Below are 15804 nucleotides of genomic sequence, written 5' to 3' on the forward strand. Positions count from 1 at the left end.
TCAGAAAAATGAACTGTAACTTAACGAATATTTGTCATATAAACAAAAGATAAATGTCTACATAATGTTTGGAATGTCTGCTTTTGGAAGATGTAAGTGAAATCGAAAACAAATATTGTAATTCGTTGTTAACTGTATTAGAAGAGCGAGATGTACCGTCTTTCTTCTGTTGCTTCATTATCTATAATGAGCCCCGCCCCGCTCCATTGAAGAAAAGAGCAGAGATCATCCATATTCATTAGTAAGTCAACCCCACAGTCAATGGACATTCCATTCCGTCTCTGCAGCCAGCCATTCACTGCTGTGTTGAGTTTTAATCCGAGTGCTGGAAACATGACATCTACTTGTTTACTCGTGACTGTAACTAAAGTTATCTCCAGACGCGAGTGTGACTCGATCGACGTCCAAACGCACACACAAACACACAATGCCTCATATTTGAAGCGCTTTGTGGTATCATTAAAGATGCGATTGCACACATCACATACTTGTTTACTCGCGCCTAAATCTCCAGACAGACGCGAGTGTGTGTGCTTGGTCAGTGTGACGGGATCGATGTCCGACATATAAATCCTTATTTACTTGCGGATGTGTGTCAGTTTCTCCAGACGCGAGTGTTTTCTTTGTCTTCCGTCAAACAGCTGAGGCGACGGGAACGCACATACACAAACACGCGAGTCAGGAAACTCGACGCGCTTTTTGGTATTCTTATAAAATACGCGATTGCAAACAGTACAATCCTTATTTATTTGCGTCATATCTCCGCACAGCAAGTTTATTAAACACAGGATCACTCGCATGTGCACACATTCACTGCTTTCATGATCAACACGTGAGGTAATGGCGGCGGCTGTAAACAAACATTGATAAGTTTATCACGCGTGTCCCTGCCCAGATAGCACACGTACGTCGCGGAGATGTCTGCGCGATGTCTTCTTTTTCGTCTGGAAGACGTATTATATAGGGCGTTTGCTCATCTGGAAGGCGTCGCCGAGACGTCCGACCCAGCTGTTTGCAAGACACCCAGCAGATCTTTACAAGATGTATGTTATTTAGAACGATGGCGAGCCGCCGTTTCCCAGATCTTTACAAGATGTTAGAACAGCAAGCCGCTCTTTCACAGATCTTTAGAAGAGCTTTAAAAGATGCCGAGCCGCTCTTTCCCAGATCTTTAGAAGAGCTTAAAAAGACGGTAAGCCGCTCTTTCCCAGATGTTTGTAAGATTAAAAGATCCCTCATTAACAAATTGAATTGCCCTAAACTACAGCAAATTATTTCTACACACATCTACACATGCATGCTGTGTCGTCGATATAAAGTAATTAAAACACAATTTTCAATTGATCTTAAAACAGGCAGTTGTTGATTTTATAAAACACATTTATTCAAATTAAACAATGAAAACTTTCATTCATTTATCTTTAAAGATGCATTTTACACGACAGTATGCGAAAACAACAACATATAAACATAACATATTTAAAATAATAAAAACCTTTCCGCGTCTGCTTTATTAATCTCCATTCTGAAATAAAACATTACAAAAAATTACCAGGAAATAATCGTGAAAGGCTGTTCTTTCTTCATAGCGTTAATTAGGATCTAGAAGATAAAATTACCCGAAAGTGTTGTCATTGTTAAATAAATTACGAATGTGCGTCTTTGCGTCAAGGTCATGATTCTACATAACAACATCCGCTTGACCTCGCAATGCCAAGAAGAAGAAAGGCGTGGAACACATGCTTAAGGTATGTAGTAATAATGCATTTAAACAATAAACTGTTTGCTGTCGGATCATTTAAATAATACCTCGAAATTGGGTTGATAACAGTTATTCATGCTTTAATATTGATATTTCGCCCACCTGTCTGACGTTAATTTATTTTGATCGTTCATGTAACTGAGTCTTGTGTAAGATTCTAGAAAGATATAGTGGCTTACTTTTTTAAAACGATCAGTATTATGGTTGATATTTGTATTACACTTGTTAATATTTGTTTTTGCCCCCATTTTTCATTTCATGAATATTTTCTATGTCCCCAAAAGGCCTATTTCTCTCAAATGTTATTCACAAATCTGTCTAAATCTGTGTTAGGGTTGCGTTTATAATTGTGGTTAGTGTGTGTGTAAGGCTCTGCCTGTGAAAACACATCTAAAGTCTTTTTTGTGATGTACTGTTTTCTACATAAAATCATCCTAAACAATGAAAAGAACATTTTGTAAAAATATCTTATCTTTAATATTGGCTGAGTAAGATTCTTTGTATAAACCCTCAGTCTGTTAATTTTGTCTCCAGCCTGTCAAGATCTTCAGCAGATGTTTGAGCAAACAGTCATCATCCTCTTCGTCACTCTTCATCCGTATTTGGGGTAACAAGCACCTGCTTCCCACAAGAGACTGGACAGCTGATGTCAGGTGGTTAGTCTTTATTTGCATTCATCCTAGTACCGTCAAGACTGCTATTGCAGCTGCAAAAAGGCAAAGATAAATGAATTAGGAGTGTAGCTTTTAAAATGCTTTTACTATTAAATGCATTATTTTGATTTATTTAAACTTAAGAATCAAATAGGTGTGTAGTTTAGGTAAAATTCTTATAACTGCATTTGTCTGTTTTACAACAGATAAACAGTAACCAAGTATAAATTTACTGTTTTTTTTATATTGGATGGATCATCAGACCTGCACCTTCCTTGAACATGTTGGTAAGGTAACACTTCATGCAAGTTAATGATGATGCTTTTTTATAAGAACTTTTTATAAATAAATATTATTATTGTTTTTATTTAGGTATCTTACTCTGTATTTGTTCACGGTGGTCACCCCAGGGTCTCAGGACTCAAATTGAGTGCTCTATGGATTAAACAGAAAATGCAGTATAAACAAGTGTTATGTTGTCTTGAACATGTTGGTAAGGTAACACTTCATGCGAGTTAATGATGATGCTTTTTCATGAGAACTTTTTATAAATAAATATTTTTATTGTTTTTTTAGGTAACTTACTCTGTATTTGTTCACGGTGGTCACCCCAGGGTCTCAGGACTCAAAACGAGTGCTCTATGGATTGAACATAAAATGTAGTATAAACAAGTGTTATGTTTTTAAATGCCACTAATAATGTGTTTCTGTTTTCTTTCTCATTATGCTAACAAACACTCTTTTACCCCTCATGTTAGGTAGATCAACACTCAAACCATCTGCATTAGGGACTGAATAAAGGATGCCCTCTGTAGCTGGGAATGTTAGATCAGGTAATTTGCATTTGATATATTTTTAAAGACACACACACTAATGCTGCTTTTACACCGCCAGCGACTAGCAACACAATCTCGTTCATTCCAATGAAAGCTTTGCCCCATTAAGCAACATGAGCAACTGTGACCATTGACAACAGGAAGTGAGCATGTCCAGCTATGCCACAACTTTGAGGAAAGTTCAACTTGATGAAGGACTTTTGGTAGCAACTACCAATGAGAGTGAAGCAGTGAAGTTCATGTCATCCGTCTTTTGTCATTTACTGAGAGGATTGTTACTCATTTGTTTATAGTATTTACTAGGACAACCAGAATTGGGAACGCCTTCTAATAAATGCAGCATAAGGCCTTAACTGTCTGTGGCAAATATTTTTAGCACCCAAAATAAATAGGGGTGCTGCTTTTAAAGAAAAACACCACAGTTTTTCAATATTTTACTATGTTCTTACCTCAACTTAGATCAATTAATACATCCTTATCTTTCATCAATGCATGCACTTAATATTTGTACAGCACGTCGTGAATGTGTTAGCATTTAGCCTAGCCCCATTCATTCATCGGCGCGCAGTAACATCATCACTCCTGACTACTCCCCCTCTTTTGAGTTTGAGCGAGAGGTGGAGTAATCAGGAGTGATGATGTTACTGCACGCCGAGGTCGAAGTGCTGCAAACTTAGTGCTCTTTTGCCATACAATATAGTTCTCATTTTTATCCGCTTAAAAAAATCGCCACGTTTTATTTTGTGCCACCATACTTACTCGTGTAACTACTCATGTAACAGTCTTTAAATAAGAAAAACTTGAAAGGGTTGGGTGGCTTCTAAATTCATCCCTGTTTGGATCCTAAGGAATGAATGGGGCTAGGCTAAATGCTAACACATTCACAATGCACTGTACAAAGATTAAGTGCACGTATTGAAAAAAGATAGGGATGTATTAATTCGTCTAAGGTAAAAACATAGTAACATTTTGGAAAGCGGTGGTGTTTTCCATTTAAAGGGATAGTTCACCCAAAAATGAAAATAATGTCATTAATGACACACCCTCATGTTGTTCCAAACTTGTAAGACCTCCATTCATCTTCGGAACACAGTTTAAGATGTTTTAGATTTAGTCCGAGAACTTTCTGACCCTCCAAAAAATGTATGTGCTGTATACTGTCTCATTTCCAGAAAGTTAATTAAAACATCATCAAAGTAGTCCATGTGACATCAGTGGGTCAGTTAGAATTAGTTGAAGCATCATAAATACATTTTGGTCCAAAAATAACGATTTATTCAGCATTGTCTTCTCTTCCGGGCCTGTTGCGAATGCGCGTGCACAGTGGCGCTGCTGACGTACGACGCTGCTGACGTGTTATCCTCAGACATGTTTGCGAAGATTGTTTTGTTTACAGCGTCTCTCTCAGACTGTAAACGGAAAAAAAAAGCTTGGGTGCACCAGATAACAAGCCAACAGCATCGTACGGAGGCAGTGTCATGCACACGGTTCACAACAGACCCGGAAGAGAAGACAATGCCGAATAAAGTCGTAATTTTTGGACCTAAATGTATTTTTGCCGCTTCAACAAATTCTAACTGACCCACTGATGTCACAAGAACTATTTTGATGATGTTTTTATTACCTTTCTGGACATGAACAGTATACCGTACATACATTTTTAATGGAGGGTCAGCAAGCTCTCGGACTACATCTAAAATATCTAAATGGTTACTAAAATTGAGGTCAGATTTTTGAAAACGTGGTCATCCAAAGTTCTCGGTACAGAAAATCTGTTTTGTATGGATCAGAGTTAGACATGGTCATGTAATATATAACAATGTAATAGCAAGTGTTATGTTGTTTTTGAAAATGCTCTGAAAATGAAAAAAGCTTTGTTTATCCACTATGCTATCAAATGCTATTTTACCTTGCATGTTAGGCGGATCAACATTCCATCCATCTGCATTAGGATCTACCTTAGAGACACTCACTGGAGCTGTAAATGGGAAGCAGGTAAGTTGCACAACAGGTTTCTTGTAGCATTCTTAGACTAGCAATTTTTATGTGAGAACTTTAACATGATAGAAATTGTTAAACTACAAATATGATCTATATTGTCTGAGAGAAATTCTTACTCAAGAATCTGCATATTGCTGTAGATATGCAGAGTACTTATCTCGAAACAGTCGTAAAAGATTAATGTTTTTGTTTTGTAGGTCACTTACTTTGCATTCGTCCTTGGTGGTCACCCAAGGGTCTCTAGAGTGAAAATTACTCAATCTATGGATTAAACAGAAAATTTAGTTGTATGAAGTGGTATGTTGTCTTTAAATGCCATTAAAAATGTGTTTCTGTTTTCTGTCTCATATTAAGAAATACTCTTTAACCTGCCCAGTGCCCACTGGAGCTGGGAATGGTTAGCTGCATTTTTTACATTTACAAATAAACAAACAGAGTTAGATAAGTCCATACATACCATTCTCATCTCCGTGTGTGCTGTAACTCTGTCTGACACAGCCCCTGCTAGCTAAGCTTAGAACAAAAGACTGGTAGAGAATTTATACAAATCACAACACATAAATTGGAAAATGTCCACGTTACTTTGTCACTTATTGGAAGCAGTATGCTAGCTGGAGCCATTCACTTCCAGTCTTTGTGCTAAGCTAAGCTAGCGGGGGCTGCATCAGACAGAGTTACAGCATGCACAGGGATGAGAAAGGTATGTATGGACTTATCTAACTCTGGGGGATACGGTGAATAAGCTAAATTCCCAAAATGTGGGCGTGTTCCTTTAAGGATTTAGGGGTATTTTGAAGTTAAAGGGATAGTTCGGCCAAAAACGATATTAAACCCATGATTTACTCACCCCCAAGCTGTCCGAGTTGCATATGTCCATCGTTTTTCAGACAAACACATTTTCGGATATTTTAGAAAATATTTTAGATCTTTCTGTTGATTAAATGTAATGTTACGGGGTCCAGCAATAGTCCACGACCTTCAAGTCCAAAAAAGTGCGTCCAACCTTCACAAATTAAATCCAAACGGCTCCAGGATGATAAACAAAGGTCTTCTGTGGGTAATCCGTGCGGTGTTGTTGTAGAAATATCCATATTTAAAATGTTATTAACGTTATAAACTACCTTCCGGTAGCGCCGCCATCTTAGAGTGATGCGCATTCAGGATGAGAGCTTACGCAGCGTACAGAGTTTCTCTGCTGCTGCTCTGTCCCCCCGCCCTCCGAATTTGTCATACGTCACTAAGAAAAGTGCGTACACTACGCTAATACTCTCTCCTGAGTCTAAGATGGCGGCGCTACCGGAAGGTAGTTTATAACGTATGGATATTTCTACAACAACACCGCACGGATTACCCACAGAAGACCTTTGTTTATCATCCTGGAGCCGTTTGGATTTAATTTGTGAAGGATGGACACACTTTTTTGGACTTGAAGGTCGTGGACTATTGCTGGACCCCGTAACATTACATTTAATCAACTGAAAGATATAAAATATTTTCTAAAATATCCGAAAATGTGTTTGTCTGAAAAACGATGGACATATGCAACTCGGACAGCTTGGGGGTGAGTAAATCATGGGTTTAATATCATTTTTGGCCGAACTATCCCTTTAAATGAAGCCGTTTTACTTACTTTACAGTAAGGACTTACTGAATTTATTTTTGCAGCAATTTGGGACATTCTTCCAGTTGTCGGAACTTTGTGAAAAAGGCTGGAAACTTAAATGCAGGTACTGTTTCATTCTTTTGTTTTTTTTTACAGCTATGAAAAATAATGTGTTTTTAATTGTACTGTCTATTAATTAATTATTTTATACAGTTTAACTGATTCTGCTTACCTGACTCATGCAGAATTCTGGCCTGGTGTTTGGTCTGTGCTGTCTTTGGCTCTTGCATCTCCATCATCCTGACCCTCTTTAGCAGCCTGTCCATGTATTTATTTGGAGGCCACCATGAGCACCCATCTGCATAATATGACTTTGTTACTCAGATGTCCATGCGCTCCTACAAATTCTACATTTTTTGTAAAGCTGCAACAAGTTGAAACCCTATAATTATTAACGTTTGATTTTGAACTATGTAATTCAAATACATCAATAAGTAACAAAAGCAGAAATTTATTAAGAGATTACCTTTTTGTTGCTTGTTTACTGATCTATCAATCCTTTTGCATTCTCATAATTGTTCATCATAACTTGGTATACAGTGGATGTGTGGCTGCAGATAACTTTCTGAAGTCAATTTAAAAAGACAAAAGTTAATAAATGCTGAATTGGTCAAATATACATTGTTGTATTTTCACCATTTTGATGTTTAGGCATTTCATAACTTGAGGGTTAATTCACGTATAGTGATGTTTCAAATCAAAGATTAATTTATTAATGACAGCTAATCATTTTATAAAGATTTTTATTACAATATTTATTTATATAATATCAATTTAATACATTTAATTCGTTACACCTACATTACTGAGCGCAAGGGAGTGCAGCCAACAAATACATTCAGGTGTGTTCGACTTAACACCGAGATGCGCAGACAGCACGTGGTATGACATCAAAGTACCGCGAGAGTTTGGGAAAGCCCCGGAAAAGGTTTGATCTCGCGGTACTTGATGTCACGATCGGTTTGCGTGTAGATCAGCATGAAGTAGAACACATCTGAAAGATGTGTGGGCTGCCTGCACTCAACGTTGCGATAATTCAGTAGAGTGTAACCTCAATCGGTTTTTGCAGCTTCTGGGTGTCGTGTCGAACGATCGCAGAACGATTTTTTGTTCTTTTCCAACTCGATTTTTAACTCCCTAGTAGGATGTTCCAACGGGTGAAGCAACAGTGCTGACGGCAGAGTTTCAGTGTCAATGTAAGTTAACCATTTTAACAGAATATATGTTGTTATGCAGGCATGTAAGTTAGTCGATCTACAGAATGATCGTCGTATATTAATGTTCTATACGCGATTAAAAGCTTATTAACGTTTATCAATGCACTGCTATTCAGGCCGCTGCAAAGTCCCGAAGCCACGTTGTAACGTTAACTTCACATGTTACGCACTGGTGGGGATAAACCAGCCATTTTAATAGAGTTATTAAATGTCTCAAACCTTTCCCGCCCTTTAACGTTACGTTAAAATGGCCCTTATACGGATAACGTTACTGTCATTCAGACCTTTTCCTAGAAACCACTCAAAACCGTTAACGTTGTTCTATTGGAGTGGTTTGATAATTGTATTTATTAATTGTTTCAGTTATATTAGTTATATCTGTTCTTTAATTCGTATTTCTAACAATTAAAACCCAGGAATGACAAGCTATACTTACCAAGATTTTGACGATCAAACTGACAGGAAAACTAACTTAAAGCCGACTATTAAACCAAAAAACATACTATTACAAAGTGAAGAGGAACGTAATGTGTACAAAATGTATTATTTACAGGTTATTAATAATGTTATTTGCGACAAAAAAGTTGAGGGTACTCGAGCAAATAACGGTCTTCTGGTAAATATTGTGGTCACGTGATGGCCTCGCGACATATAAGTCGTTTCCGGTCGTTTCTCAAACGCACAGCTGCGTCCTTTTAAAATTATTTTTAATATTTTTTTTAAATAATAAGAAATACAAAGGGGGACATTATACATATATAAAATAAAAATAAATAAGGCTCCGTCCTTATTATAATTTTTTTTTTTAAATAAGGCTCCGTCCTAGAAGGCTGCATGTCTCGGCTGCCACGTCATCAAGCATCGTCGAAGGACATCTCAATCTGCTTGTTTTCTATTTTGTTGTTTTAATTTAATTACAAAATGTTTAACTGTCCATGTTGTAAAGACAGTTGATACATGACTTTTATTCACTGTACTACATTATTGGATTTTTTTGGTGATGAATTGCTAATTTTCAACTTCTCTCTTTAAAGTTTTCATGCCATGATCACTGGGGCGGAAACCATTATGACGTTGCCTTGGACATCAAACTAAACCATCTCATTCTGGCTTTTTTCTAACATCGAAATCTCAGAAGGCCAGGACTAAGATGGACGCAGCCTCCACATGCAACCTTGCATTTGAGGAACACCCATAGAACGGTCAACTTACCCCATACTCTAACCTGAATGCAGGGATTATAAAACTTTATCTTTTACCTTAATTGTTAGATGGGTGTTGATACCAAACTTTTTTGTCTCGTCTACCCAGGAGAAAGTCATGGGTTCTGCTGCTGAGGTTGTCATAAAGCATGCTTTTTCCATTTGTTGCATTGGGCAATATTATCAAAAGATTCTGAAAGAAATAAGATAATTTTCAAAGCATTAACATGAATATGAAAGCATTAAGTCATTAATGACCATCTTTTATTATTGTTTATTTATAGTGTCTTTTATTCTGCTTACCTGACTCATGCAGAATTCTGGCTTGATGTTTGGTCCACCTGTTAGCTGGCTCTGGTGCTTGGTAGTCTTCTCAAACCTCTGAATCAAGGCCACCATGAGAGGCCTTCTGAAGACCATCATTACGCTTCAGATCCAGTTGTCTTAACTATGAGGTAAATCTGTTTTAACTGCAGCATTGAGCGTTATGTGCGCTGTTTATGCGCACTGAACGCCTTGCATTTTTGCCCTCTACTGCAACATGCATTTTTGAAGGAGCGCTAAGAGCGGAAAAGCACCCAACGTCATTTGTGTCTTTCCATTGTCCAATTGAATATGGGGAGAGGCGGGCCTTCCGTTGTAGGGACCGATGTTTACAGTTATTTGAAACAATCGTACTTCAGTCACTTACTGTCTCCTGTGTGTTTATGCACCTCTCACCTTCGATCAAAGTCAGTGCAAGCGTCCTCTTTTTAAAGTTTCTGCTTATTTGACAGTTAACAGCAAAAGAGCGCTCACGCTTCAATATTTGATTGACAGGACAGCTGCCTCTGTGGTTGCCTAGCAATATAAAAATCTGCACTGCTTTTTATAAAGTGACCAAATCAAGGTGCACCTTGTGTTTCCACGTCTTTAAAAAGCATTTGGTGTGATTGGCCCCCAACAAGGGTTTTTTCTGCTGCTTTTTATTTTTTCAGCTTTTGCCTTGATATTGTATTTTACATTGGTAAATGCCTATGGACATTGGCTACTAGCGTTCTGCATGTGTAAATCCACATCGATGCGAACAACGACACAAACGTGTAAATGAAAAGTGGCGGATAGCCTACTGTGTAGAGGCATTGGGGTAGGTCTGACTAAATCAGCCTTAATGACAACTGCATCAGTCTTCAATGATGGTTTAACTTTTACACAGATAAACACTCACTTTGTCTATCCAGACCTCAAGGTTAGAGTTCGAACAGATTCAGATAGTTGTTTTTGTTCATTTTCTAAGTATTTTGTTGATATTTTAGTCCTAATTGATTATGACAGATTTGTTACAGCCTTATCTGTCAAAATGACAGCCAATAAGAAAGTTTAATTCAACCTCTGGTTGTAAAGCAGATTTTGAACCAGTCTTCTTAAATTGTGTCACTAGCCTACCACAATCCCTGTGCACCAGCTATGGAAAGTGCAGACCAAACTTCTACCTCCACCTGTGAGTCTCTTCCCACATTTAGTAAAGTAATGAATGCAGTTTTACAAATGAAAGGTTTTTTAGGGTACATTATTTTAATTACCAAATGATTTCTCGGATGAATTGGATAAAAAGACAATATTTAATTTTTCATTTATGAAAACTGGTTGTTGCTGCATGAACTCAAGCACATTTATTTCAAACACATCAACGCAACGTCATTGCTATAAACCAATGCAGCTATTTTGGATAAAAGATAATGCACATCAGGTCACACAAATCAAACACGAAGAGTTGTCATACACAGTGTGTACAGTCAGTCATTCAAATTGGATATACACAAAAATCTAGTTCAATCAACGCCCTCACCATGCTCTCCCAGCTTTAGGTGCTTAGACCTGTTTTTCTAATCAAACAATACAAGGACAGATGTTTCGGCGTTATTGCCTTCATGGCATGAAAGATTAAAATCTGCATTTAAACCCAAATTGGATATGATCTTTGAATGAAATTGCCTGTCATTTTATTGATTACAACCATAATACTGAACAACTTTAAAGGTCCCGTTTTTCCTGTGTTTTTGAAGCTTTGATTGTGTTTACAGTGCACAATATAACATGTGTTCATGTTTCACATGCGGTATTTTTCACACAATCTACTTATCTATATAGTGCTTTCACTGTCCTAAAAACGGCTGATGTCTTCTTTGTCCTATGAAGTCCCTCCTTCAGAAATACGTAATGAGTTCTGATTGTGTAGTTTGTTATTAGTGTGTTGTGATTTGACAGCAGCTTAGCTTAGCCAGGGTGGAGTTAAGTCAAACACACTTGCTTTGACGTCATTCAACCGGGAAGTAGAGGGCTGTAGTCCAAACCGGCCGTTCGCTGTATTGAAAGGGGAATGAAAGGGCAGTGAACTTTGAGCTTTATCATTTACAGGTATTATTTATGCTATTATATACAGCAACATTACACACTAACTAAAGTTTGAAATAGGGGATCAGAAAAAACGTGACCTTTAATGTTTAAGTATTGAGAAAAGAATTAATTCTTACTGTGGTGGAGATATTGAAAACTCTTACAAAGAGAGTCATTTTGGGTGTTTTATTTAAAGACCATGTCCCCTTTTAGCCTGACTACGTCAGACTTTGTACTTCCGCTCAAGCAAAGTAGCAGAGAATGGTATTACTATGCTAGTCCCCTTTGGGTTTAAATGAAGATTTTGATCTTTCATGTTTTTAATATTTTGGTTTTTCTTTGGGTGCAATTTATATAAATGAAATACTTTGTCTGATGTGATGATGTTCTCATTGTGTTCTGTTGTTACAGATAGAACTGAACTGGAGTCTGTGAACTAATGCTGTGTTCGAGACAACTGGAACAGCAAACAAAGTTGAGTATCCGACCTCTCAACTTGTGACTGATCGATCAGCACCAACCTCAACGAGATGCATCATTTGACATTGCAGACAAGGTGGTGGCTTGCCTTTCACAGCCTTACATGAACCGCAAACAAACTTTAAACTATTTTTACAGCACATAATATTTATGAACATGAATGTTAAATTATCCAGTAACCGTTTTCTGCCATAATTGGCACAAGAGCACAAACTTCTCCTGGCGTCTCATTATGTGGTAAACACGCAAATGTGATATGTGATTGACTGGAATGCATTGAGGTCGGTGGTAGGATATTTAATGACATAACATCAGAAATCTGAGTTGTCTGTAACACTGTGCAATATTTCACATAATTGTCATGACCTGATTATCCTCCCATGTTTTTAACACAACCATTGATTGGTCACACGGAAGCAGAGACTTTGTCCTTTGTATCTCTCAAAAAAAAGAAAAAAAAAAAGAATTCTATATTTAATGTTAAAAAACACTTACAGTAGACTGTGTTAGAGAACTGTGCTTTTGGAAGTCATTTTTTGATAACCGCACACCTAACTTGTCTAATGTCTTAAAAATAGGCACCAGAGCAATGTTTGTGGTAACCGTGGTATAAGAGGAATAATTGACTCCGGTCCTTTGAATTATTTGAAAATAAAGCACACCCGCGGTGTAACGGCACTCTGCTTCGCGTCGTGCCGCATTGCACCTTGGGTGTGCATTATTTTCTTATAATTCAATGGCCCGTCGTCAATTATTCCTTACATATTGAAGGTTGACAGGTTTGTTTGCATGTAATTGCATTATTATTAATTTGGGGTTGATAGTCCAATGTTGATTTGAGAGAATTTTTTTTTTTCTTTTTAGATCCTTTCTCTTTTTAATGCAGCACTTAAGGATGAACCACCCTGATCTACTAAGATGCACAGATTCAACTCTGGCCCAGCATCATCCCCACACCTCATCTGCCATCAGTTTAATTTAATGTCTGTCAATTGCAAATGCTATTTATTTCAGTTATATTACAACTTAATGTTAACTTTAATTGAGACTAGTATTGTGTAAAGCTGGGGTTTCCAAACTTTTCATTTCAAAACCTATTAGACAAGTGTAATCTATTCTAGACCCACTAAAATATTTTTACATATACATTTTTTAATGGGGTAAAACACATTTGTTCTCTTTCAGTGGAGTCATTTTATTTTCATAATATTTCATAATGTAAAGCAGTGGTTCTTAACGTTATTCCTGGAGGCCCACTGCTCTGCACATTTTGTATGTCTCTTTTATCTGACAGACTCAGTTCAGTTCATTGAGATCTCTTCTAATGAGCTGATGATTTGAGTCAGGTGTGTTAAATAAGGGAGACATACAAAATGTGCAGGGCAGTGGGCCTCCAGGAATAACATTAAGAACCACTGATGTAAAGTAAATACAAGTTTATTTGCAATACCAAATATTTTATGGTATATTCTTTCAAAACCATTGTCATTGTTAATTATTAATTTGGCCAAACTGTTGTTGCATCATTAAGGTGTGCAACACACCTTAACCTACTGTGTGACCGACAAGTGGGTCCTCCTGACCCACAGTTTAAAATCCCCTGGTGTACTGAATGTATTGTAATTAAAGTCGCATCTAAGTCTTGTGTAACAGTCTCCATTATTTAAATTGTGATTATATTCACAGTTTCACATGATACTTTCAGCACTTACTACATCACAGTGTTTTTAATGCTTTAATTTTTAGGTTTATTATAAATTCATTCATTTTTAAAGAATTCTTTCTTTATGTAGAACATGCAAAGTCTAAAATGGAAAGTGTCATGATCAGCTCTGGGTCTTGTGCAGTGATTAAAAGAGCAGGTAGTAAATGTCATAGCTTTGCAGTATATTGGTAGGCTCTGGATGTAATGAACATTCAGCACATAGGTTTCATAAATTTAATTTGGTAAACAAACTTGTCAGAACAATTCATGCTGTGATGCTGGATAATACCTGGTCAAATTAATACATGTATAATGTGTTTCGACTTTGTATAAGGTTTCTTCATCTATACAGACATCTGTTAGAGAACGGTGCAGAGACTGCTGTCCATTATTGGTTACAGTATATTTGTTAAAATGTTGCCAGTAAGATTATTTCCGTGTACAAGGTACTTTCTTTGAGAACCTTTAAGTGTTTTATTCTGCACTTAAAGCATAAACGCAATTTAAATGCAGGAGTCCCCTCGTCCTTACTGCCAAATATGCAAGTGAAACTGGACTAAACGCATACAGTATACATACGGGTATGATTTCATGTTTCTATATTACACGTGATACGAGGTAGGGTATATAAAAATAATATTTTATGAATGCTACAAAAATCCAAACTCTTAAAAAACTGGCAAATTATATGCAGCTGGGTTTTTTTATCTTTTGTTTGTGTTTAATACAATTAAACAAGAAATAAGTGTAAACAATGAAATGAGTTGAGCATTGAGGTCAGCTGATTCGTCTGCGTTTGCTCGGATTCAAGATCTCCAGAAGATGCATGCAGCTCGTAAAAATTTCGAATGTTTCAAGACATCGCCAAGACGTCTTGCAGAGATATTGCAGACGTCTTACTTTTCAATGTTCGCAGCCGATCTACAGAAGATGAAGCGATATTTAGCAGACGTCTCCGCGACGTACGTGTGCTATCTGGGTGGTTGTGTTTCTACTATAATGATTACAAAAACACAAATAGGAGTCCAGACAACGATAGGCAGTTGTTCTTTTGAGCTTTTTACTGCACAAAAGTAAACCTCTTGCTGGCCAACCAAACACTAACCCTGTGTTGAAGTGTGTTCATTTTACGATGGCCAAACAGTATCTTTACCAGGATTAGGCTACCATGGATTTTAAAAGGTAACTTATACTTGTGAAATGAATAGAAAATATTTCAATAGAAATATATATATATATATATATATATATATATATATATATATATATATATATATATATATATAATGTGTGTGTGTATTTACATTATATTGAAAAGTAAACCTTATCATGGTTTTACTACAGAGGTAGTTACATTCCTGTTGAACATCCCCACAAGGCTCATTATTCAATTCTTTTGTCTCTCAGCTGTCAATCACTGATTATTCAGGAGCTTTCCCGCCTCCACGCATACAGCCTCTCTCAAGCAAAAGTGTCTTAGAAATTGTAAATCAATATCTTGCTTTATGTGATTGAGTAGGCCATATGATTTTCACATCATTTTGAAGAAAAAACTCTAGACTACTAGATCCAGTTTGGAAAGTCTTGGGAAACATGTTAAGAATGAGTTTTGTGGAGTTATATCAGTGACTTAAAAATTTTGCTTTTTCAAAAACCACGCATAAACATTTTTCTCTCAAAAATACAAACATGTACATACATGTTGATTATATGATATTGTAGCCCAGTTTGTGATGAACACAGTGTTATGAGACTTTTGCCATTAATATGTTTTGAAGCAACTGAAAAAAGCACAAATGTCAGTGCATGTCAAAACTTCCCCAGGGCCCTAAAAACCCCTTAGACCCCAGAGGGTTAATTTAAGAAATGCATTAAAAGCAGAAAGACGTGTAGGCTGCGGAAATATAGT

At 36.9% G+C, this 15804-nt stretch overlaps 2 long non-coding RNA genes across 6 annotated transcripts; one reads left to right on the plus strand and one right to left on the minus strand.

The window, feature by feature from the left end:
- Positions 1 to 896: 896 nt before the first annotated feature.
- On the plus strand, positions 897 to 13524 carry LOC135734088 (uncharacterized). Of its 5 annotated transcripts, none has more exons than XR_010527140.2 (7): positions 8053 to 8111; positions 9167 to 9334; positions 9444 to 9470; positions 9619 to 9789; positions 10755 to 10814; positions 12122 to 12266; positions 13055 to 13522. It is a non-coding gene; the product is annotated as an uncharacterized lncRNA (long non-coding RNA). The 5 variants fall into 5 exon arrangements; XR_010527139.2 differs by having other exon boundaries at positions 9651 to 9789; XR_012336292.1 differs by lacking the exon at positions 8053 to 8111 and adding an exon at positions 897 to 1192 and having other exon boundaries at positions 9167 to 9470; positions 9651 to 9789; positions 13055 to 13523.
- On the minus strand, positions 2331 to 7321 carry LOC135734091 (uncharacterized). Its single transcript, XR_010527147.2, has 6 exons — positions 7088 to 7321; positions 5459 to 5513; positions 5161 to 5229; positions 3001 to 3054; positions 2797 to 2850; positions 2331 to 2468 (listed from the first exon to the last, which is right to left on the minus strand). It is a non-coding gene; the product is annotated as an uncharacterized lncRNA (long non-coding RNA).
- Positions 13525 to 15804: the final 2280 nt, after the last annotated feature.

The sequence above is a fragment of the Paramisgurnus dabryanus genome, chromosome 3 (genome assembly GCF_030506205.2).
Source record: "Paramisgurnus dabryanus chromosome 3, PD_genome_1.1, whole genome shotgun sequence".
NCBI classification, from domain to species: Eukaryota; Metazoa; Chordata; class Actinopteri; order Cypriniformes; family Cobitidae; genus Paramisgurnus; species Paramisgurnus dabryanus.